This window comes from Gopherus evgoodei, chromosome 9, assembly GCF_007399415.2.
Source record: "Gopherus evgoodei ecotype Sinaloan lineage chromosome 9, rGopEvg1_v1.p, whole genome shotgun sequence".
NCBI lineage: Eukaryota > Metazoa > Chordata > Testudines > Testudinidae > Gopherus > Gopherus evgoodei.
In genome coordinates this window covers 84,638,779-84,661,875 of record NC_044330.1, presented here as the reverse complement: position 1 = coordinate 84,661,875, position 23,097 = coordinate 84,638,779, and the positions used below count along the sequence as shown (strand labels likewise).

At 47.6% G+C, this 23,097-nt stretch overlaps 1 protein-coding gene across 6 annotated transcripts in view; it reads left to right on the top strand.

Moving 5' to 3' along the window:
• The window catches only part of STARD8 (StAR related lipid transfer domain containing 8), a 150,892-nt gene that overhangs the window by 37,335 nt on the left and 90,460 nt on the right, over positions 1–23,097 (top strand). Inside the window, exon 1 of one of the 6 annotated variants that reach the window (XM_030574884.1) lies at positions 8,399–8,494. The exons of the other annotated variants lie outside the window; for them this stretch is intronic. The gene's annotated coding sequence lies outside the window, so the exon portion shown is untranslated. Of the gene's footprint in view, positions 1–8,398; positions 8,495–23,097 lie in introns of those variants that run through there. 6 annotated transcript variants of the gene reach the window in all.

Sequence of the window (23,097 nt, the reverse complement as noted above, 5' to 3'; positions counted from 1 at the left end):
CACTCTGTGCTGATGGATAGCAGGTGGGAGGAAATGCACTGTGATCACACTCTGCACTGATTTTTAAGTCCACTGATGCCAAGGAACAGCCCAGCTGTCAGTAGCTCTATGGCTGAGATGTACATTTTGTTTTCATACCTGCTTCTTTTACTTTGCCCGGTTTGCGATTTAAAAAAAATCTCTCTTTTGTGACATGAGGCTGTTTGGCTGCATTTGCCCTGGGGATAGTTGGAACTGTAATTCTCCACTAGTGCAGCTGGGAGCAAGGTTGAGTGCAGACAAAGCGTGGGAGTTTTACCATCAAGTTCTCCAAATCGGCCAGGGTGAAAACGCCTGCCCCTTATCTGCAGCTTCCACCTTTGCTCCCACCTATGGAGCTGTGCTGAGGGAAAATGACAGTTCAGGGATTTTTCTGGGAGTAGATGTAGCTGTTGGCTCTGTCTGCACGGTGTGTTGCAAGCCCTCTGCCGCATGGGAATTCCGAGAACAAGGCTGGCACAAGCCCCCTCCTTGCCTAGTGGTTTCCTCAGACAAGGTCAGTTTTAGCAGCCCTGGAAATAGTTACAGGGGCCCTGAAGCATCCTGAGGCCACATTCTCTCCTCTTTTCTTGACATAGAAAAGGTCAAGAGAAATCCCTTTAAATAATTATCCCTGGGCAGCAACAGAAAAGGGGAGGGGGAGGAAGGACTGGAGTCTTTTCCAGAGTGAAACAGGAAACACATTACTGTTGCTAGCTTATGGCATGTGTGTGGGGATCTCCAAGGTAGTTTTCATAACTGGAGGGCAATGACCTTGCTCGTTTTTCAGCCACTAAAAGATTAGATTTAGCTCTGAGCCCTAGCCGGTGGAAAGCTTCTGGTAACAAGGGGTGCTTTGTGAATGGGACTGGAGCATAATCCTGGGTGGTCTCTCTTCACCCTTTCACTGGGGAGATTAACAACATGAATCTTGAGAGCTTGTTAACGAAGGTTAAAGAGCCATGTGTGCAAGTGAAAGGGCCAGCGAGATATTTTGCCCCAGCAAACAAATCACATCCACAATTAAGACTTTTAGGGGAGGGGAAGGATGATACTGGTATTTCTCGGTTAAAGACGTCTGTAGAATTAGGGCTTCCTGGCAAATATGTAGTTAAACTAGAAAAGCACTATCTTTAATTTCACAGTCCTCCAGCTCTGCAGCTTCCCTGCCATCTCTATGCCTGCCAGGCCTGTTCAGTTCCAGGCTGCAGCCTGGAACTGGCCACTAGAGGGACACTAATGAGGAGCTGCACAAAGTCTTTGGATCAAAACACAGGATTAATAAAATCTCTTTCTTAGCTAAGCGGCTCTTTATTTTTGTATTAGAGAATTTGCATGTGTGGTGTTTGCAATTATATGGACTGATCAAAGACATGGTTGGCTATTTCTGTGTCATTCGCTCCACATTTTGTCTGCAGACTGGTATCAGATACCAAGGGGCAAGGTTAATGAAAGAAACCTTGAAATCTGGCCTGTTAAAATGTAGGCTTGTGGTTTTATGCCCTATATATTTACCAGAATGATACAAGTACCACCTCTGATATTTCCAGGGAGAAGAGTTAGAGTACAGAAGCCCAGGCCTGAACCCCATGGGTTTAAGAAGACCCTGTCAATAGTAGTTCAATCAATGTGGCAGCCACAGTTACAAGAGAAGTTCCCTCCTCTGAAATTTTTATAATCTAATTAGAGATCCTGCCTGAGCATTGGGAGAAAGGGGATCTATATCCAAACTTTGCAGCACAGGTCCATCTGTAAATCTTAGTAGGTGCTTATGATAGGTAGGGCAGCAGTTCAGAGCAAGAGGTTATGAAGGCTTTGTGGGTGAGCACAGTGTCAGAGACCTCATAAAAGAGGTAGGATTTCAAGAGGTGAGAAGTTGCTTGCTGGAGGGGGGAGGTTGTTCAATGTTTATGCCTTGTAGCAGAGTAGGAAAGTGCCTGTCCTAGTCCTTCCATCCTCTGCAAAGCATGGTCACAATACGCACTTCTCCATAATCCTGTCCATTGTCCCCTGGGAAACTACCTGGATTGACTTTCTGGGCCATTTCCTGTTCCACAACAAAAACAGTCCTCAAATTCCTTTTAAAATCCTACCTATTAACATGCAGGATCTGAGATCAGCTAGTCATGCTGCAGGGACCTCTCTAACTGACCTCCTGTTCTGTGGAATTCCCATTGTTGCTGTTTCACAGAATAGCTGGATATGACGCGATCAAAGCCCTCTGTCAGTAATGAAAATCTGTATTTTTTCCCATCTCTTTAAAGAGGGGAGGGGTTCAAGTGTCTGTGGCTCATTCAATCTGGGGCCACTCTGCTAAAACTGTCCCTGCCACTGATGGCAATCAATGCTTATTGTGATGGCGGTTTTTGTCCATTCAGAACTGGACTGAAACGCCCGCTAAATTTCACATAGGTCACCTAACAGCCATTGCTAATAACCTGCCTGTATAGGATCCAGAGAGATGAAACATTCCAGATATCAGTGCTAATCCCCTGCGCTCCCCATCCCCCAGACAACTGGCATAATTTTATCCTGAGACTGAAATAGCTAGAACCATTCTCTAAATTCCAGGATATTAGCTAAACAGAGGGGAAACTTTAGTTGTTCTGCTATGGATCCTCCCATCCCCAGACGCTATTAACTAAAACTACTGCCTCTTTGCCACATCCCATCGGCTCCCGATTTTCCCAGTGGAGAATTCTCCTTCTCTCCCTTCCCTTTTGCTGTGTTCCCATCTTACACAGCAGCTTTGCCCTGTTTCTCACACACAAAACATGAGTACTCCCTGGCACCAAGCCTATCCTTCAGGTAGATTCTGTTCAAGGACTGAGGCTGCATTTTCATAGGTCTTCTACCCCTTCACTTCCTTAATGACAACAACCAAACTTTCCATCTATTGTTCTGGGCAAAACAAGACGGAAAGAATTACACACGGGCCACACTCTAAATACAAATACATCTATATAATGTTTGTCCAAGAAATGAGGCTTGAGAGCATTCGCTACAGGGAGGGTAATTCCTATCTGCCCTTTGCAAATAGCAGTAAATAGCAGCCCCACTGTAGCTTTCCAAGCAGCTGATGACAAGGTGAGGTCTAACAATCCTGTCTTTTAAACAAAAAAAATATCAAGCAACAGTGATTCTCCAAAGTGGTCTGCCTCAGCAGAGCTCTCTGAGATAACACACCTGGGGAATAGATCAGTATGCAGTGTTTGGAGTTCCAAAATAACCAAATGAAAATGTTAGCTATGTATCATCACAGCTGGGTTACACTCACTTTATATTTATACATGAGCTTTCTGGAGTCGTCTTCTGTAAGTTCTAGTCTTCTGGCTTAGGTATATGGACCTTCTATTTTTGTTCCTGACCAAGTCTGCATTCACTCTCCAGGCTGTGGCATTGTGCATTTGTTTAATTGTGTTACTGGGTTGAGTTGTCCAAAGAGAATGGTTGGGATTTGGTCTGAGTCACTTGTTGATCAGGAAGCTCCGAATAGATTGTGATTGGGCGCTGCTTTCAAGTAACTTGGAAAAGAGAGTAGTTTTTTTCTCTCTCTCTCCAAATTTGTATTTTTAGTGCTCCCACTGCTATTGATCTACACACAGACTGGATACAACTGGGTGATGGTTGGGTATTAGTCCAGCTGGTGAAAAGAATGGAATTTGTGTATCGAGACATGCTGAAAAGGGCCTCAGCAAAAGATCATGGTGGCAGCAAGGTTTGCGTGTGGCTGTAATGGGATGTTAAGCAATTCCACACAAAAAAGCGTTAAATCTCATTCTGGCTTTCTGAGTGCGTTTGAGCGCAAAGCCAAGGCAACAACTGATCGGAAAGGTTGCAAAAGGCAAAGTCAATTGGAAAGAGCCGACAAACTCATTACACATGGGGATGGGAAACATTTGAAATGATGACCAGTTTCCATTTGGACTTCAACAATTTTTTTTTAAAAAATGCTTGTTACATAGTGGAAAATACAGTCACCAGTCCGGGTTCCAGTTGCAGAGGTAGGGAAAAAATGAGCTGAATGTGATTATTAGTGGTTTTGATGCTGCTGTTTGACTTGACATGTGATGGAAGGGAATCTCAATTCTCCTTCCTCTTCTCTCTCTCTCTGTCTCACTCTATGTGGTCAGCCTTGTGCTCAGCTGATGAGTCATTCTGAAGCTCTGATACCTTTTGTTAAAAAAGAAACTCCCAGACCCTTCTGTTGTGTCTCAGGCAGATTTGAAACAAGACCCTCCTGGTAAGACTATTTGCTCCCCAGTGTCTTGGGCACTTTCTAGCTGAAGATCTTTGAGTCTTTTTGGCTGTGTGACTAGGGGTGAAGGCACTGCTTTTTAAGTGGCCCCTTTCCCCTCCCACTACAATGCCTTGCATGGAACTCCATCAGCAGAGGCTGTGATCAAACAGCTGGAAACGGGAGTGGTTAGTTCGAATGCCTTAAGGAGGTAAATCCTTACTTTTTAAATAAAAATATATGCATTAAAATTTGCCGTGCCAAGGTAGGGTGACCAGATGTTCTGTGTTTATAGGGACAGTCCTGATGTTCGGGGCTTTGTCTTATATAAGCTTCTATTACTTCCCCCTCAATCCTGATGTTTCACACTTGCTATCTGGTCACCCTATGCCAAGGCAATCTGAGAGCAAACACGTGGCCTTTGCTCTCTTTCCTTAGATTCATTCTGGATCTTGAGACAGTCACCCCTCAATGTTAGGATCTTTGGAAATCCCTCTTTCTGCCCCAAAAGAAGCCTCTGCAATTGTTTCTGAACTTCTAAGCACTTTCTGTTTGGTTCAGTTTATCCATGACCATTTAATTCCCCCCTCGCATCCCCCCTTTGTGCATGGTGGTTTGTTGCTGGAGACTCTGCAGTTGAGCCATTCAGTCCAGTTCATGATTTATAAACTCTGATTGTTTATGCCTGTCATCCAGGGATGTTTTTATCCATGCGGGCTTTATATTGCTCAACTAAAATACAATTTCAAAGCTGCTCCTGGAAACACGCGTTTCCACGCTGCAGTTTCCATAACTCTGAATGGTCACCCAGAGGCAGATATCATTGTACTGCCACTTCTCAGCAGGAGGTGCCACCTCATGGTCATGAGTGGGACTCAGGGAACATAGCTCCCATATAAAGTCATGGGGCACTTTCCAAGGCAGTTATAAGGGAGGGGTTAAAGATAAACATCTCCTGTTTGTCCCCTGGCGCCTTTTAGGCCCTTAGGAGAAAGCCACAGCACCTGCAAATGTCTCTGAATAAAACAATCCTCATATCCATCCACCCTTTCCAGACTAGTCCAAGGGGCAGCTTTCTGCATTCACATGGCCCTGATGCCACAGTACCAACTCCCATGAAACAAACCAAAACTAAATCATAAAAAATGTTTCTTAAAGCAATTTGACCACAAACTGCAACTTTCCCCATAGATGGTCACTTGAAAACTAACTCTCAGAAGCAAGAAGCATTTCTAGCTTGTTATGAAATGCCAAACTGTTTCTTGTGCAGTCTTTTATTTCCTACTCCCTTCCTACCATACACCTTCTCTGCGGTGGAGTTACTGGATTGTGGAGTTGAACTGCAGTTCCGATCCCCTGATTTGGTTCCAATGTCCTTCTGGGGTTTTAACTTCAGACATGGAAGTTCTTCTGTCTCCTGCAGCTGACAATGTGCTGATCCCACTTTCAGCACCTGATCCTATCAAACAGCCTCGGATATTCTTTGAGGGACAGAATTGGAAGAGTCCTCACCAGGGAATGGGATTATTCCTTGCATTGACCAGAATGCAAATTGTTTACAAGAAGTGAGTGTGGGGAATAATTAGCAGCAACAAGGCCCCAATTGTCTGATACCAAAGGAATTGCTTCTTTATGTTCAACACATGGGGGGAAATTTTTTCCAAGGCAGCAAGGGAGTCATTCAAAGAAACAGAAAAGAAATTGCAGGCTAGAAAGTACGCGAGTATGTACATCCTCTGGACAGCTTGTGGGAGACCAAAAGGACCATAAGGCAAATTTGAGTGCATTTCTTTACTTGCATGAAATGAGAAGTAATGGAATCCACTGAAAGGCAAAGAAATTGAGCTGTGCCTATGTTTTTCTACGGTAAGAGCCTCTGCAAATAATCTGCCTAAAAATGCAAAAGAAATATAATGCCTCCTCTTTGGACATTGTTACTGGATCCATTCCTCCTTCTGCCTGGGGAGACCTCTACTATATTCGCCTGCAGGTATGCAAGAGGCCGGTGGGTACTTTGTAATACTGTAGTGCATGTGTCTAGAGCAGTGCTTTTCAACCTGTGATCTGCGGGCCCGTGGGGGTCCACAGACTGTCAAAGATTTCCAAAGGGCTGCACACCTCCATTTGAAATTTTTTAGGGGTCTGCAAATGAAAAAAGATTGAAAACCACTGATCTAGAGTTATTCAGAACATTCCAATAAGATGAAAGAAAAGCAGACATTGTTAAAATCTGGCCAGCCAGGTCTACTCCACCTGCTTGTCAACAAAGGTATTATTCAGTCCAGGCTTAAATGTCCTAAGTGCTGGGGCTCCCACTCCTTCCATTGGGAGATTGTTCAGTGGCCTAAGAGGGCTAAGAGTTTCCTGATCTTCAGAGCGATATATTAGTGTATGTCTTCACTGGAAAAATAGGTGGGGATTTAATTTGGGTTAGCTAACTCAGGTTAAAATAGCAGTGAAAATATGTCAGCTCGTCTTTTAATTTGGTTTAGCAGCTCGAGTTCAAACTGATAGTGGAGACAGGTTGAGCTTAAGTTGCTAACGTGAGTTAAAAGCCAAGTTGCTGTGTCTTAATGGTTGTGTTAATCTCAGTTACCTAACTGAGGCAAGGTAACCCAAGTTAAAAACACACTTTTCTCCCTTTCAGTGGAGATGTATGACCCAGAGAAGCTAAGATGCTGTTGAATACACTTTGAGATAGATGGGAAAATAAGAGGAATAACGTGTTAAGTCACACAGTTCTGGTGGCTCCATGATGTATACTCTAGGCTGCTGTTTGGGAAATTTGTATTTGACTCCTGATCTTGCTTAGCACACTGGCCTGGCAGGAGCTGAGATGATGCTGAAGCAGTGTACTTGGCCCATGGGCTCTGACCCCATTTCATTGTTCCGTGAGCCCCTCACCCATGTAAGTACCTATGTTGAAAGGAAGTGAAAGTTCTTCTTGGCTGCAGCAGGCACATGACTGCAATGTGGGAACATGAGGCATTGGGGAAGCGCAGCAGCGAACAATGAGGGCTGTGACTAGGCAGTGGAAGGCTCCTCCCTGTGAAAACCCCCTGTCATTGGTAAGATCCTGTAATGAAGAAGCAGCACCATCAACAATGAGCCTATCCTACAGGAAAAAAGCAACTGGTTGCATCATAGAAGTGATGAAGGAGTTGGAGAGGGACCAAGTGATGGGAAGGAAAATTAAAAGGATATGGGCCTTGGGGGGGGGGGGAGAGAGAGAGAGAGAGAGAGAGAGAGAGAGTGTGTGTGTGTGTGTGTGTGTGTGTGTGTGTGTGTGTGTGTGTGTGTGAGTGAGAGAGAGAGGGGGGGGACTGGGCAGAATTTTTTTTTTAATTTTGACTCATAACATCAGCATTTGTAAGCATTTTTTTTCCAATTTAAAGGTTCTCCAGTGTGGGAAATGATGGGAGGCCAAGACCATAGTTATTTAATGACAGTCCAGGTTGAGATTCCAAAAGTGAAAGCTTTAGAACTGTTAAAACACCAGTTGTTGACATCACATGTCAAAATGTGCAGTGTCCTTGAAATCCCACTCGAATAAGTTTTCAAGCAGCCTGTTTCTTTTGCGTGTGATTGATGGAAATACGTTTGTGTGGCTGTGGCTGGTGAAATGACATTTACCCCTATTTACTGATAAAAGGTACGGTCGAGGGGCGGGCTGGGAGCCCAGGCTCAGTCCCCAGACCGCTGGGCGCTGCAGAGCCCCGTGGGTACCGGCTGTTGCTCTCCAGCGCTGTGCCCTGGGCTTGGTTTCCGTGAAGCCGGCACAGCCACGTAAGCCCCCGCCCGGCCCAGCGGGGCGCAGGGGGCAGTGCAGGGGCTGCAGGAGACCCCCGAAGGAGCTTTTGCGGTAGAGCCGAGGGATGCTGGAGCCTCTGGGCTGCGGGAAGGGCGAGGCGCCGCGACGATGGGCTGGGGCTGGGGGAGATCCTGCGCCCGCTGCACCCGGCCGTGCCCAGGCGCCGGACTGGTCCTGGGGGTGAGACCCGGCCGCGGGGCGGGCGCTGGAGGCGGCGGAGCCGGGGCAGAGCGTGGGCAGGAGCAGGGGACGGGCCGGCTCGCCCTGCCCGCGCCGCACTCGGCCCGCGGCGCCGATGGAGAGTCCGAGCCGGCGGCGGGCTGAGCCCTGGAGCAAACGGTCCTTCAAGCTCCGCTTCCAGAGAGCCGCGGCGCCCTGCACGTGGAGGCGCTGGGGCCGGAAAGGGGGAGGTCGAGAGCCGGGGCCAGGTGAGCAGAGGATCTTCCTCCCCCCTGCCCCAGGATTTGCCTTCCCCGCGCTGTCTGTCTGTCTCTGTCCTTCCCCCTGCCCCAGGATTTGCCTTCCCCGGGCTGTCTGTCCTTCCCCCTTCCCCAGGATTAGCCTTCCCCGGGCTGTCTGTCGGTCTCTGTCCTCCCCCCTGCCCCAGGAGCTGCCTTCCCCGGGCTGTCTATCTGTCTCTGTCCTTCCCCCTGCCCCAGGATCTGCCTTCCCCGGGCTGTCTGTCCTTCCCCCTGCCCCAGGATTAGCCTTCCCCGGGCTGTCTGTCGGTCTCTGTCCTCCCCCCTGCCCCAGGAGCTGCCTTCCCCGGGCTGTCTATCTGTCTCTGTCCTTCCCCCTGCCCCAGGATCTGCCTTCCCCGGGCTGTCTGTCCTTCCCCCTGTCCCAGGATCTGTCTCCCCCCGGCTGTCTGTCCTTCCTCCTGCCCCAGGATCTCCCTTCCCCGGGCTGACAGTCTGTCTGTCCTCCCCCCTGCCCCAGGATCTGCCCCCCCCGGGCTGTCTGTCCTTCCCCCTGCCCCAGGATCTGCCTTCCCCTGTCTGTCTGTGTCCTTCCCCCTGCCCCAGGATCTGCCTTCCCCTGTCTGTCTGTCTCCTTTCCCCTGTCCCAGGATCTGCTTTCCCCTTTCTGTCTGTCCCCCCCCCCTGCCCCAGTATCTGCCTTCCCCTGTCTGTCTGTCTTTCCCGCCCCCCTTCCCATTATCTGCCTTCCCCTGTCTGTCTGTCCTTCCCCCTGCCCCAGTATGTGCCTTCCCCTGTCTGTCCTCCCCCCTGCCCCAGAATCCGCCCTCACTGCCTTCCCCTGTCTGTCTGTCCTTTTCCCTGCCCCATGACCTGCCTGATCCTGTCTGTCCTTCTCCTTGCCCCAGGATCTGTCTTCCCCAGTCTGTCTGTCCTTCCCCCTACCCCCATGCCTGTCCCTATATGGCTCAATCAATGTCTGTCCTTCCGTCTTTCCCAAGAGGATCTTTGTCTGTCTGTTGCTTTCCCTGTATCTGTCTGTCCTATCAGCGTCTGTTCATCCCTCTGTCTCTCCCTCAGCATCTGCCCGTCTTTCTTCTATCCTAGGATCTCTATCTGTCCCCCTTTCACTGTTTCTGCCTTATCCGTGTCTGCCCTTTTCTCTGTCCCTGGGTTGTTTAAGCTGTTCCCCTTCTCTCACTGCCACGTGTCTGATCTGGGCACTCTCCGCGTTTCCATATGTTTTAGATCTGAAGAGAGTGGGAGGCAGCAGGGGGAGGAAAATCAAAAGAAAAGTCCCAGACTTTCCAGGGATTGTGGGATGGGGGGGCTTCATGTGCACACTGACCAGTGGTTTGGTTTTAAATCCCTCTTGGGGGCTGATGTTGCTAAAGCAATCCCTGTCCTACAAACAGCCTGCAACCTGGGAGCTGTTCTGTGTTGGGAAGTGACAGATTTTACCTTGTGCTGAGGTGGAGGGATTTCAAACCATTGTTCATTTTTAAATACATTTAGATCCAGCAGGAGCCTCCAGCAATGTAGTATGAGTCTAAGCTATAAAGTATTATGGAGTGATGGCAGCTGCTCCGAAAATGAAGGCTGAATGGTGTGTTTATAATAAGTTGGGCTTTTGGCACGCTGGGCAGCCATTCTAAAATCCCCTCTTTCCCCCTGCAAAAGAAATCATACGACGTTCATATGTTACATCTAGGCTGAATGTAGGGGCTTTCTCGCAAACCTGAAGTGACTCAGGTGAATGGTTTCTGAATTATGGCTCCATAAAAATCAAGATGTCGGTTCTAAAGTTTTCTGACATCTCTGTTACTACTGTGTGTCAAAACAGAGGAAAAGAGAGAGATAGACTTCAGCACAAATCACAAGTCCAGGACCAACATTTAATTGATTAATGGCAAATTATTAAACTTACTAACATTCCCATTAGGAATGTCACTAGGGAATTTTGGCTCCAGTGGGCTCACAAACAGGTGGTTGGAATCAACACTCATTAGAATAGCCTGGATATTGTGGGCAAATTTAGGGATGGAGTTAGAGTGGGAGGCATTGTGCATATGTTACACAGCATCCTCCCAATGGGGACCTGATGATCTGGGGAGAAGGCTTGGGGGCGACTCAGATGTGCAGGTCTCTGGAGGGTGGTATATGGGAGAAGAGGGCATGCAAATGTGGCAGGTGGATGTGTAGCTCAGAGGAGGCTGCAAGAGGTCTAGGGCTTAGGAGCTGTTTTCATGGCACTGGGTTGAAAAAACAGGCTGATCTATAAAAACAGAGAGGGCAGCTTATGGCAGGGTGTCTCTGGGACTTTGATCTGAAAGAGCTCAAATTTGGTGACTTTCTGGGCACACTGCAAAAGACAAGGTCTCTGGGGAAGTCTGAGGTGGTGTTTCCAGGATGGTAAAGGAGGTGGGTGGTTGGCAGTCTGAGTTCCTGTGGAAATGATTTTAATGCTGCTGAGGTTTAATTTAATTGTATTTATTATGTGATTAATTACATCAGGGCACCTAGGTGTCTTTATTATTTGAAACCCAAATAAAATAAAAATACTAGCCCTTCTTAGCTTGTTAGGTTTTGGGAGCGGGGCCAGAGTTTTTGTTATGTGTTATTCTCCCCTCTCTACACAACATACCACATATGGATCATCAGGGGGAAGTTCCTGCAAAACATTTTAATTTTGTCAAATCAGTGTTTTCTAACAGAAAACTGTTCAGCTGGAAAATTTTTGACCTGCTCTAGTTATAACTATGCACTGTACCCCTACTGAGTTTGCTGTCTTGGTTCCCTTCATATAAGCAGTGTACTTTGGGTCTAGCTTTTCACCCAGTGAAAAACATTCTTGTAGAATACTTGATTCCTGTCCCACCACCATGTATCCTGTTAGTGTATTTGTAGTTGACTACATCTCCCCTTAGTCTCTCTTGTCTAGACTGGATGCATTGTGAGATACATCATTTAGCTACCAGGATTTTCACTTCTGACAGGGGTATAATCAATTAATTTAGTTCACAAATTTTTACATGTAAAGTTTTTTTAATTTAAATTTTTTTTAACAAAACTTTTCACGAACAATTGTCAACATTATCAATATTTTCTGTATTTTGTGAAATGTTCTTTGACTTCTTTTATCTAGCTTTTATCAACCTTTTAAAATAATTTTTAACTTTGTGTTAGAACTCAATTTTTTAGTCAAACAAACCAACCCACAGTTTAGGAAAACAAATTTTGATAATGATTTTGAAAATTATTTGAATAAAAGTGTTGATAAAAATATATAGATGAAAAACAAGGGAAATTTTTGCAAAAACCAGACAGGAATATTGATCCACATTGACTCCTGTGCAATGGGAAAACTTTGAATTTTTTCTCATCATTTTTTCCCTGTTTCTCAACCACTCTAGTGCTTAGTGAAGAGTCTGTCTAGAACCTGCCCCACAGCCCTGGGGGAGAGTGAGTGACTTTTGCTGCTATCAAATGATCCCTCAGGAATGGGATAGATCTGTTCTGGAGGAGATTGACTACCACTCTCCTTACCTGGAAGGAAATGTTAGGTTTCCGGGGGAAAGGAGAAACAAGGGAAGGACAAGGGGATCCTAAAGAAACTGGCCATTGAAATAACCAACTCTGTAAAACCTGTGTGTATGATGTTCCTGGACCCTGAAAGGATGTTTCCATTAATCCCTTGTGTGTCACTGTCCTAACCCTCCCCTTGTGTAGGCCCAGAGTTGTGTCAAACACCCAGAATGAAGGACACAGCTATGGTCAGCAGAGGATTCAGCATGACATGTTGTGGGCTAGGTTTCTTTAACAGGCCTTGAAGTTTCCTGCAACTTCCAGATTTGGCATTTCAGATCTCAATAATTTTTTAGTGCTAAGACTTCATCTCAATGTGCTGGATGATAACACTGTGGAGCTAGGGCCAGCCTTGCTGGTGAAGAGAGAGAGCTCAGAGGAGCAGGAGTGTACTCTGGACTGACCTGGCATTAGTAATGCAGGGCTCAGTATGTCCATCTTATTGAGGATATGGTATTCAGAAGCCATTGCCGCTCCCAAGCCAGACAGACCCTGTTCAAGGATTTTTGTGGGATTAGCCAACATCTTGTTTGCTTTGTGGCTGGGCCTTTTCATTTATCTTGGTAAACATGGACTCTGCTTCCTGACCATAGCCCAGGTTTGAAAAGCACTGTCTTAGACTTGCAGACCACCCTCCACGATCTTGGGAACAATACACCAGTCTCCGCTTCCCTTCCTCCCAACGTTCCCCCTTTTTACCATGCCCCAGGTGGATTTCTTTTGTGGTCACCTGACTGCAAAGCACAATAACCACTTCCCACACCAGGCTATTTTGACTGGTCAGCTGCAGTCCGGTTGATACTGCAGAGCCCAGAGAGGTCCGAGATGCTTGCTGCTTCATCATCCCCTTGCCTCTGGTGGTCCCTTTGGGCTACTATTGGCATGCAATTTCAGGGCCAGCTCACAATGAATTCAGCAGTAACCTCCCTCCCCCTTGATTTGAATGGGAGCAGGATCAAGCACTCAGGTTTTTGAAGCAGATGAGTTTGGGGTCACTGAGCTGGTTGCTTCCTCTCTCTTTGCTCAGTAACTTGTCCCCCTTGCAGTGGCTGGAGATGTTTTACTCTATTTTAGCAGTGGCTGCATAATCCAGATTCCTTGGCCGAATTCCTGCTGTTTCGCTGAGATCTGTGGCTGGTGTTTCAATCACCCTGTGCACTGGGAAAGACACAGGATCCTTGTTACATGAAATCAAACCCTATGAATGTTGCTGTTGTATGTCTGTCTCTTCCCCCCCGCCCACTCCTTTTGGAAACTGAGGAATTGATTCTTGACTAATTCCTGATAGAAGCAAATGGATGGGATTAAGATGCAAGTGCTGGGATTTCCAACATATTAAGACATGGCAGTGAGAGCCATGAAATGAAATACCCATCACCAGATGCCATCAAAATACCCTTGGCTTGGTAAGAGGGTAACTAGGCCTGCCTGGTGTATTTCCAGAGTTGTCAATACCGCTGAAGAATGAAACTGGTGCCTATTGAATTGAGGTAGAATGGACCAAATTTATGCCTGGCCTCTGGAATCCACTGGGATAGATTTGGCCCAACACTTCTGAAGAAACAGCAGTAAATATTCCTTTCTTCTCCTGTTATTTGCTTTAGGGTCTGTGTTTGTGGCTTTGCTGCCTGGACAGCTTGTGAGTATCCTAGTAGTAATAAATCCTTGCCCAGCATGTGAGATCCTTGCAGTCACAAAGTCTAATTCTTGCCCTTCTTTCCTTTGCTTTTGGGGGAAGGAAATGTTGCATCATTATTCTACAAAGCCAATGTATATTGCAAAACCAAATCACTCTTGTGTGCTCTGAAAGCCACCTGTATCTGAAGGGTGTCAACCTCAAGGAGAAAGAGCAATCATAAGGGGTGCCCAAGGGATATGGTTACATTAGAAATGCAACAGCTGCAACTGCGCCACTGTAGCTCTGTAGTGCAGACACATACGACAGCAGTGGAAGGGGTTCTTCCGTTGCTGTAATAAATTCACCCTTCCAAGAGGCAGTATCTAGGAGTGTCTACACTGGTGCTTAGGTTGGCTTCATTACGTCGCACAGGGTATAAACGTTTTCACTGCCCTGAGCAATGGAGTTAAGCTGACCTAACTTCGTAGTGTAGGGAAAAGAAATGTAGGCCTTTCCTAGCATTGAGATTTCTTAGGCCTGGTCTCTGCTACAGAGATATGTCAACCTAACTATAAGTGTCTACGCTAAAACATAGCTTCCATCCATGTAACTCGCCCACTAACCCAACCTAATACCTCCATCTCCACAAGAGGCGTAGGGTTTAAGTCGCTGAAGTTAGGGCGACGTGTGTCAGTGTACACAGTGCGTTGCTTATGTTGACTATTGCTGCTTTTCAGAAACTGTCCCACAATGCCCCACACTGGCAGTTAAATCAATGCAAGTGCTCCTGGTGAGGACGCGCACCGCTGACACAAGGAGTGTAGTGTGGATGTGTAAAAGTGATTCAATTACTGTGATGGCTGTAGGTTTACATAACTTAGGTCGGCTTAATTTTGAAGTGTAGACTTGCCCTAAATTGTGGAGTAGTTTCTCAAGGGAAACAAGGAAGCTCCAACATGTGAGCCATATAAAAGCTAGAGAGGAAGCATGGTCTGGTGTAATAGGTCAGGTTTCTCAACCTGTAGGTCACAACCAAAACTGGGTTGCTAGAATGTGTCGAAGTATCATGTGGGAGGCCTGGCAGGAGAGGCTGGGAAGGAGGTCAGGTCCTGCCCCCAGAGTGTGCGAGGACTTCGGGGGTGGGTTCAGAGCCTGCCCTGGACTCTGCTCACAGCAGTGGCTTCTGTGGCTCCGGTCCCACAGGGCTGGTTGGGCTTAGCATCCTGCACCAGGTATTGGGACCAGGTGCATGGGGTCACATCATCGCTCAGGTTTTCTCAGCTGCCCCTTTGTCATGATGCTGTGGGCTGGCCGGGCCAAATTTGAGTGAGTGGCATGGAGTGGGGACAGAAGCTGCCATTATGATACACACAGTGTACCCCCCCCCCCAATGTCTACCAGCACAGCACAGACCTGAGAGTCTGATGAGAGAGATGCAGGGGGCTTACTTATGTAGGGGAAGAACTTCCATGTGTATTCATGTGCCTGCTAGATAGGGACAAGATTAGGACAGTGGCCATCCGTTCATTTCACATTAAAAGATCAGGATCTCATTACCAAGCCCCTTGATCCAAATATCCCCTCTGTAGTGGACTGTACTTTTAAGAGCCCCAGTAACTTTGTGTATGATACCAAACCAGGCGCATTACGCTCTTCACTTATGAACAGTACCCCCGTTACCTGACTATCTGGCTGCTTACATTTATCTGTGTGTCCCTTGCAATGCAGACACATCCCTCTTGCTGTAACAAATTTCCCAGTCATACTGCCATTGACAGGTGCGGAGTGACGCATGTACATGATGGTCACCTATATTCCAGGTCCAGAAGTACTTGCAGCTGTGTTTGGGTGTCTTTGGCTTTATTGGAGACATGCAAAAGTCCAAAGAATCACCACAATAAAAATCAGCGTAGGGGGATTTTTGTAAATAAAAGCCAGCTTCAGAAATGCTTATGACTGGGACCATGGTGTGCAGTGGGGAGGGAGAAGGATGAGATGTATGTTTGTGGCTGCAAATTAAGCAAGTTCCTAACAACTGTTCAGCAGTCAGATGCCTGAGGGGAAGGAAACAAATAGGGCACTTATATGCGGGGTGAGGCGGGGGGGGGTGTGCAGCCTTAACAAGCATTTGAGCCCAGATGCAGCTGTGCTTCCCTAGTGCTTGTGTTAACAATAGGGATTATCTTGAAAACCTCTTTGTTCTGTGCTGGTAGCAAAAAGTGAATGATAAACAATAACAGTTGCATTACTTACCTAGTAAGCTAAGGCCAAACATACATAGATACATGGAGCAGCTTAGCCCAGAACACCCACTTCTGGTTTTCTCATCCCCTCTGGCCAAGTTGTATATATACATCTAACCGAACATTTTGTAGCGTGTTTTGGTTTTGTCCCCATAATTGCAGGAGGAAAGGAGCCAGATAATGACAGTCCCAGGACTGGTGGGTGGTTTGTTTGTCGCGGACACATTGGTTTTGGTTTTGTTTATAGAGGTGGGTGGCCAGATGGAGTGAAGATATGTTTCCCAGGAATCTTCTGTTGTTTGTTTGTTTTGTTGATTTGTTTGTTTTGACTTTTGTGTTTGGCAGCCGTTTTATTTAGTGTGGACTAATGTGTGTCTTGGCCAGAAGAGGGCACCTTTTCGTGATCCATTTCTAAGTGTGTTGTCAACTGGAAGGGAGACTGCAAAGTGAGGTTAAAGGTGCAGGAGATTACAGTGTCCTCCCTTGAACATAGCTTGTCCTTAATTATATGGAAGCTGAAGGCCAATCATCAGTAGAAACTGTACGGAAACCCAGCAGCAGACTTTCTGCAATGTTCAGATGATTTTGACCATGATTAGAACACAGAAGTGGGAGTCAGAACACCCTAGTTCTACTCCTGTCTCTGCTGCTACTGACTTACTGTGTGGCTTTGGGTAAATCACTTGCCCCCTCTCTGTCCCTCAGTTTCCCCATCTGTAAAGTGGAGATAACAATACTGATCTACCTCCCAGAGAAGCTGGGGGCCTCAAGTAATAATGTTTGTAAAGTGCTGTGAGATCCTTAGTTGGAAAGCATTTGTTTCGAAAACGTTTTGTTTATTTCTCCAGGCATCTGATTCTCTCCCTAGTTCTGCATGTAAGAGTTCTAAACACCTAGCCAGGACCAAGGACATACCCTGCTAATGTTAATCATCCAGGATTGTGACTTGCACATAAGAGAGATCACCCCACACTGCAAGAGGGATCAGGAGGATGGGGCCTTCCTGCTCATTATACTTTATGTAGCTGACAGGCTGCTGCTGAGTGGTCGCATAAATGCCTTTGGCCTCCCTCAGCAGAACAGGTCTTTGGCAGTGGCTGCAGATCCATTTCTGACCTGAGCAGGCTGTTGTTGCACAATGATAAGGTCCCTGGGGGGAATCTTGGCTTTCCTATGAGAACATCAGCTGTTCTATAACCTTTCATTAGGAATCTGGAGATTTCTCAGAGCCTAGTGCCCATCCTCACCTGACCATCCCATTTTATTAGTAACAGAAATGGGCTCAAGCCACAGGATTAATTCCTAGATTCAGATTTGGAAGCCCCCCTCTCACCTCGGGGCTCAGGGGCGTTTGAGTCTGGGGATTTAGTCTGGCCAGCTATATAATTCCAGTCCCAATCTGGGTTTGGATTGTGAGCCAGCCCAGAGTTTAGGGGAGCTTGGACCCAGGGTTCTGATCCACACCTATCTTTTATAATAACTGGTGCTTTGCATTTCATTAGTGCCAGGCTCCAAAAGATCTCAAAATGCTTTTAAAATATTACCTAAGGATCCCAGCCCCCTGGGAAATAGGTCAGTGTGTCTGTCCCCATTTTACAAATGGGAAGCTGAGGCACAGAAAACTGAGGTGATTTACCCAAGACCACACAGATAGTCAGTGGCAGATTTGGGGATCGATCGTTAGTGTCTGATTCCCAGCCCCCTGCTCTTACCACTACATCAGAACTATGACAGTTGAGGTGAAGGCAACCCTCTTTAAACCCCACTGTTTACACCTTGTCTCTGCATAACCTGCCAATGGTAATGAGACATTGCTAACCACTGGTGCTGCCTCCTCAGGATGAGGTCTGTAAAACCCAGTGGTGCTCTCATCCTCCCAGATGGACCGGTGCAGGGTATGGGAGGTTAGCTGCTGTTGGTTGGTGATGAGGCAGGAGGCAAAATAGAATCCAGCCTGCTGTGCTGCAGTATGGACAGCAGGAGCTAGTTCCCCTAAAATGATTTTACCCTCAGGCCTTTGCCATGCTGTGTGCTGTGTACACACTGATCTTTGCAAATGGACTGTCTGGCTGTACCTGTGCAGCTGCCTGCATTTAGACTGTGGTGTGTCTCTCAGCCCCACAAGCCTTTAGGAGAATCAGAGATGTCAGTGACTGGCAGGCTGTGTTAGGTTCCATCTAGTCCATCTTCTCTGAGGCCGGAGCAGGATTACTCCTTAGACCTTGTCTAAAGGACAGGTGACTTTGGTATAACTTGCATTGCTCAGGGGTGTGAATAATCCTCTCCCCTGAGTGACGTAGGTTAAACCGACCTATGCGCTGGTGTGGACAGTGCCATATTGGCGGGAGAGCTTCTCCTGCCAACATAGCTACTGCCTCTTGTGGAGGCAGGAGATATTCAGCCGATAGAAGAGCTCTCTCCCGGCGGCTTAGCATCTCTCCATCACAAGAGCTGCGCCACTGTGAGTGCTCTAGTGGAGATTTAGCCTTAGAGTCCATTTGCTAGAGCTTTGTCGTGTCTGGCTTTGACTATCCCCAGCAATGAGGTTCCCACCCCTCCCCCCTGGGAGACGATTCCATAGTCTTATGGTCCCTCTGTGACATTTTGCCTGGTATTCAGCCTGAAATGTGCTTGCTGAGTGTCACCTATCGCTTCTAGTGAGGGCCCGTGGGCCACAATTGCTCTCCCTCCTTGCTATTTACACCCTTCAAATTCACATCCATCTTTATTCTACTGAGCCCCATCCCTTTGCTGCTGCTGACCCAAGTCTGCCCTTTCTTTTCATTTTCTCTCATCCTCACCACTCCCCCACTTCTCTTCTTCCCTGCCAGTCTGTCCACCACGTTTGTGCCCAACACAGCACTTCCCTCTTCTGGGGGGGCTGAAGGAATTCCAGCCATGTTTATTGCTGAGCCCCCGTGTGTGCACATGCACACTGGCCTCCTTGTCTGAGCAGCAGTGCTGGCCAAGGCAGAGCCCTGGGGCTTGCCGCCGCTCCTCAGTAATATGTTATGAACTATTAATATCTCCCTATGCGTGAGGCTTCTCAATGCTGCCCATTCATCAGTCAGGCTGGGGGGAGAGTGTGGCGCATGCCTTTTTCCCCCTCTTTCCCCTCCCAGCATCTTGCCTCAGTAGCATCCCAGAGGCCGGCCTTTCAGTGCAAACAGGAGTGGGTGTGTGTTGAACTGCCTGGTTTGGCGCCTCCCTCCTTACTTCCTTTTTATAGTTCGGTGTCTCAGAGATATTTCCTGTCTCTTTGGTCCCTTTTTGAATGAGAACATGAGTGGAAAATGTTTGAAATCCTCCTCCGTGCTGAGCATTTTTCCATTGGCGTCAGGAGCCGTTGGGCTCCTTGTGCTATTTGGATAGGAGAGTCCCAGCTTCCCCCGCTGTCCCAGAGGGAGGAATGTGTGATGATTGTTTCCAGAGCAACATTTGTTGGGCAGCTAAAGTCACTTGGCCTTTGGGGTTGGCAGGCCCCGGAGCTGATGGGAGCAGGTGCCCATTTCAGCACTCTTGTAGCTGGAGCTCATCAGGGCTTGGTAAACGAACTCAAAAGGGCAGCCTGTCATGGGGGATGGTGTGTGTAAACTCTGCCCCTGGTGAGTGTTGTTCTTTATCTGGGGAGATGCACATGGGGCACAAGAGGAGGGAATTGGGGGTCTCCTGGCAAGAATACAGTCTGGGAGCCCAGTGGATGAATCCTAACGATAAGCTGAGAGGACAGAAAGCACAGGGAGCTCACCTGTCCCTCATGTGAGCTGTGGTGAGGTTTTAACTCTCCTTGCTTGCCCTCGCTGAGGACTTGTCTACATTGGTACTTTACAGCTCTGCAACTTTCTCGCTCAGGGGTGTGAAGCCCCCCCACTGGGAGCTGCGCTCCCAACCCTGGTAACTATACCCCTCGTGGAGGTGGGTTTTTATAGCACTGGGAGAGTTCTCTCCCAGCAATGTGCCGAGACTAGCCAGCCATGTTAAAACGCTGTCGCGGCAGCGTTTTAACATTGCTAGCGAAGACGTGCTCGAGTCCACCTATGCTAGGAGTAGGTGCTACATGTTCCTGTCTCCACCACCTTCCTCATGGGGCTTGCTCCTGCTTGCCTGGACCTCTGAAACAAGGGTTTCTGTCCCTATTGTGGTGACAACCCAGCCAGACTTGGAGCAGATCTTCCCTCTCCTCCGTCTTGCCTATGGAGCCCACTTACCCATCGCTGAGCGTTAATAGCCTTTCCAGGGCACTCCTACTCCTTGGAGGCTAGAGTACAGGGAGACTGAGTACAGGAGTCAAATGCTGGTCAGCCATCCCCTAGTCCATCTCTGACATTGCACTGTCCTGTAACTTGGGATGCTGCCTATGGTGGGGCTCTTACCACTGAGTGGCAGTGAGGAACTTTCAAATTTTAGACCTGGCTCTGGTCCTATTACTCATATTGCATGGGAAAAGCAAATCCCTTAATATTCAGAGAGGGAAGATGATCTTGTGGTTAAAGCACAGGGCTGGAAGCCAGGAGATCTGTGCTCCAATCCCAGCTCTGCTGCTAATTAGTTGTGTGACTTTTGACAAGTCACTTTGCCTCAGTTTCCTATCTGTAAAATGAGAATAGGACTTACCCTCCAAAGGGTCTGTGAGGATGAACCCATTAGGGTTTGTAAGCCAATGTGAGGTGTTCTCATATTTTAATAGTGACCTTTAACCCTTTCTTGTGTGGTGTCTCTTCTGTGTCAGAGGTTTTAGAAAAGTGAGGCAAGATCTAAAATCTTCGATTTATTCCAAGACTTTCTAAAGGTATCACACCTGGAAGTCTGTTTTTACTTAAAAGCAACAAAGAGTCCTGTGGCACTTTATAGACTAACAAACGTTTTGGAGCATGAGCTTTTGTGGGTGAATACCCACGTCGTCAGATGTATTCACCCACGAAAGCTCATGCTCCAATATGTTTGTTAGTCTATAAGGTGCCACAGAACTCTTTGCCGCTTTTACAGATCCAGACTAACACGGCTACCCCTCTGATGTTTTTACCTAGTCATATGAGCTAGGGGATGGATTCCCTGTGGTTTTGCCACTGTCCAGGCACCTGTTTCTGCAGCATGTCACTGTGTGTAATTGCTGTGGCTTTCAGTGACTCTAGAAATGTAACAGCTGGTCTCAGCTGTTTGTGCAGGCTCTGCTCACAAACCTTGCACCAACTTGCTGTGCTGAGCTGGGTGGCTGGGCATCTTGTTAAGGCCTCTTGGAGATTTGTTAGCAGGAGCGTGCTGTAGAGTTTGGGTAAATAAGAATCTTGTTTTCTGAGCAGGAAAAGGCCTTTGTGGAAGAACTTTATAAAGGGCTCACTGCTGACCTTGGATATGGGGGCAGAGCCAGTGCCCTGTATTGCCTGCTGAAATGTCTGATTTAGCTCAGGTTTTTAGTGACCGAAGGCATTGTAAGCACTGGGTGTGTCACTTCAATCCTCCAGATAAAGGGACATGTCAGCAAGGCCTGAGATGAATTGAATGACTGTAACAGGGTGTGGCCCTCAGCAGGATTGCCACCCTGTAATTCAGTGCCTTGTATTCGTTCTGTCTTTCTGTTTTCAGTTCAGAGGCAGATCTGTTGACACCCGGCTAGCTAGGAGGCTCACAAAATGGAGGACTGGGGAGCCCTTTGCAGATGTATATTATTGTCACTCCCAGGTCACTCTGCTTGAGGGAATAGTAACTCCAGTAATACATAGCATGTCTGAGTCTTCATGAGTTCTGCCCATACTATCAGCTCTTAGGGCCATGCCTGTTGTTGTGTTGTGCTTAGGGCTTATAGAACATAGAGTTGACGCTCTATGAAAAGCTTGGAGCATTCACATGTATGGAGGAGCAGGTGGGTGTGGTGGGGGTACCTCATGGTGTTTAGTTGTAATGGGTCCTGCTGCTGTCTCAGGTACTGGCACCGGGAGGCTTTCCTGAAGACGCACATTTTGAGGAGGGATTTGAACAGAGGCAGGTTTGTGCCCATCATCCCGAGTTGTGGAACAGTGCAGATCTTTGCAGCCGCACTTTAGAGATGGAGAAAATGAGGCAGAGTGAGAACCATCGCCACGGGGGCCAATGTCAGACCAGGATCAGAACTCAGGGATTCTTGTATTCAGACCATATCTCCTTCTGCTGATCCCCCCGCAGGATGCTTTTGTGCTGAGTCTCCTTCAGATAACCCTTATTTTCTTCATATCCCAATAATTTGATCCCACCCCCACAGATAAATACCCCCTTCCCTGCAGAGACACCCCCTTGGTGCTGAGAGGATGCAGCAGTTACTGATTATCCTCCAGGAGTCCACAGTGTCCACCAACAGGAACCACCAGCTCCTCCTTCCCACCTCCATACCCATGGTCTGTGGCCAGTAAAGGGATTCATTGCCCAAAACTATAAAAACACTTTAGTGTCAACAACAGCTGCATGTAGAGGACTTGTTGCTCAGCAAGCCTCCTTACCACTGTGAGACAAGATCTGCATGAATACAGGCTTCCCCTGGACTGGGTGGGTGAGATGAGGCAGGTTATGAAAGCGGTTTTAGAGAGCGTGGGGACTTTCCACTTCCTCTGACCTGGAAAGGTGCAGAGCAGGCTGGGGTCTCGGGAAGAGGCTGGGGTGGTTGACGGGAAGCTCGGGGTTGAGGACAAGACTGTGCTTGTGGGAGGCTGGAGAGTTTAGCAAAGCCAGCTGAAATGGGTGGTTAAAACTCTGGGCGCTTTGGGACATTTAGGTAACCCTCAGTGTCCCTGTCAATAATTCCAGGGGAGGAGGTGGTTTGTGGTTTCTTGACCTGCTGTCCTGGACCTTTCCTTGTTGTTCTGACCAGGGTACTCCTCTCTGCAGAATCCCTTCACTGTCTGTCTGTCTCTCCCTGCTTTGAATCTGTGCTTCTCATCTTCACCGTCAAGGCTCATCGTAATGCTACCCCTATTCCATTTCTGCTGTCATCTCTCCTCCTCACACTTTACACTCCTGCACCTTCTACCATCCTGCCCCTGGCATCTGGCACAGCTTCCCACTTGCCATGGGACAAGCCCCCTCCCCCACACACATCCCTCCTTAAATGCCTTTTCTTCTTCAGAGCCTACTGCATGGCTCCCCAGCACCAACTGCTCACACTTTACATTTTGCTTTATATTTGAATTGAAGTTGGG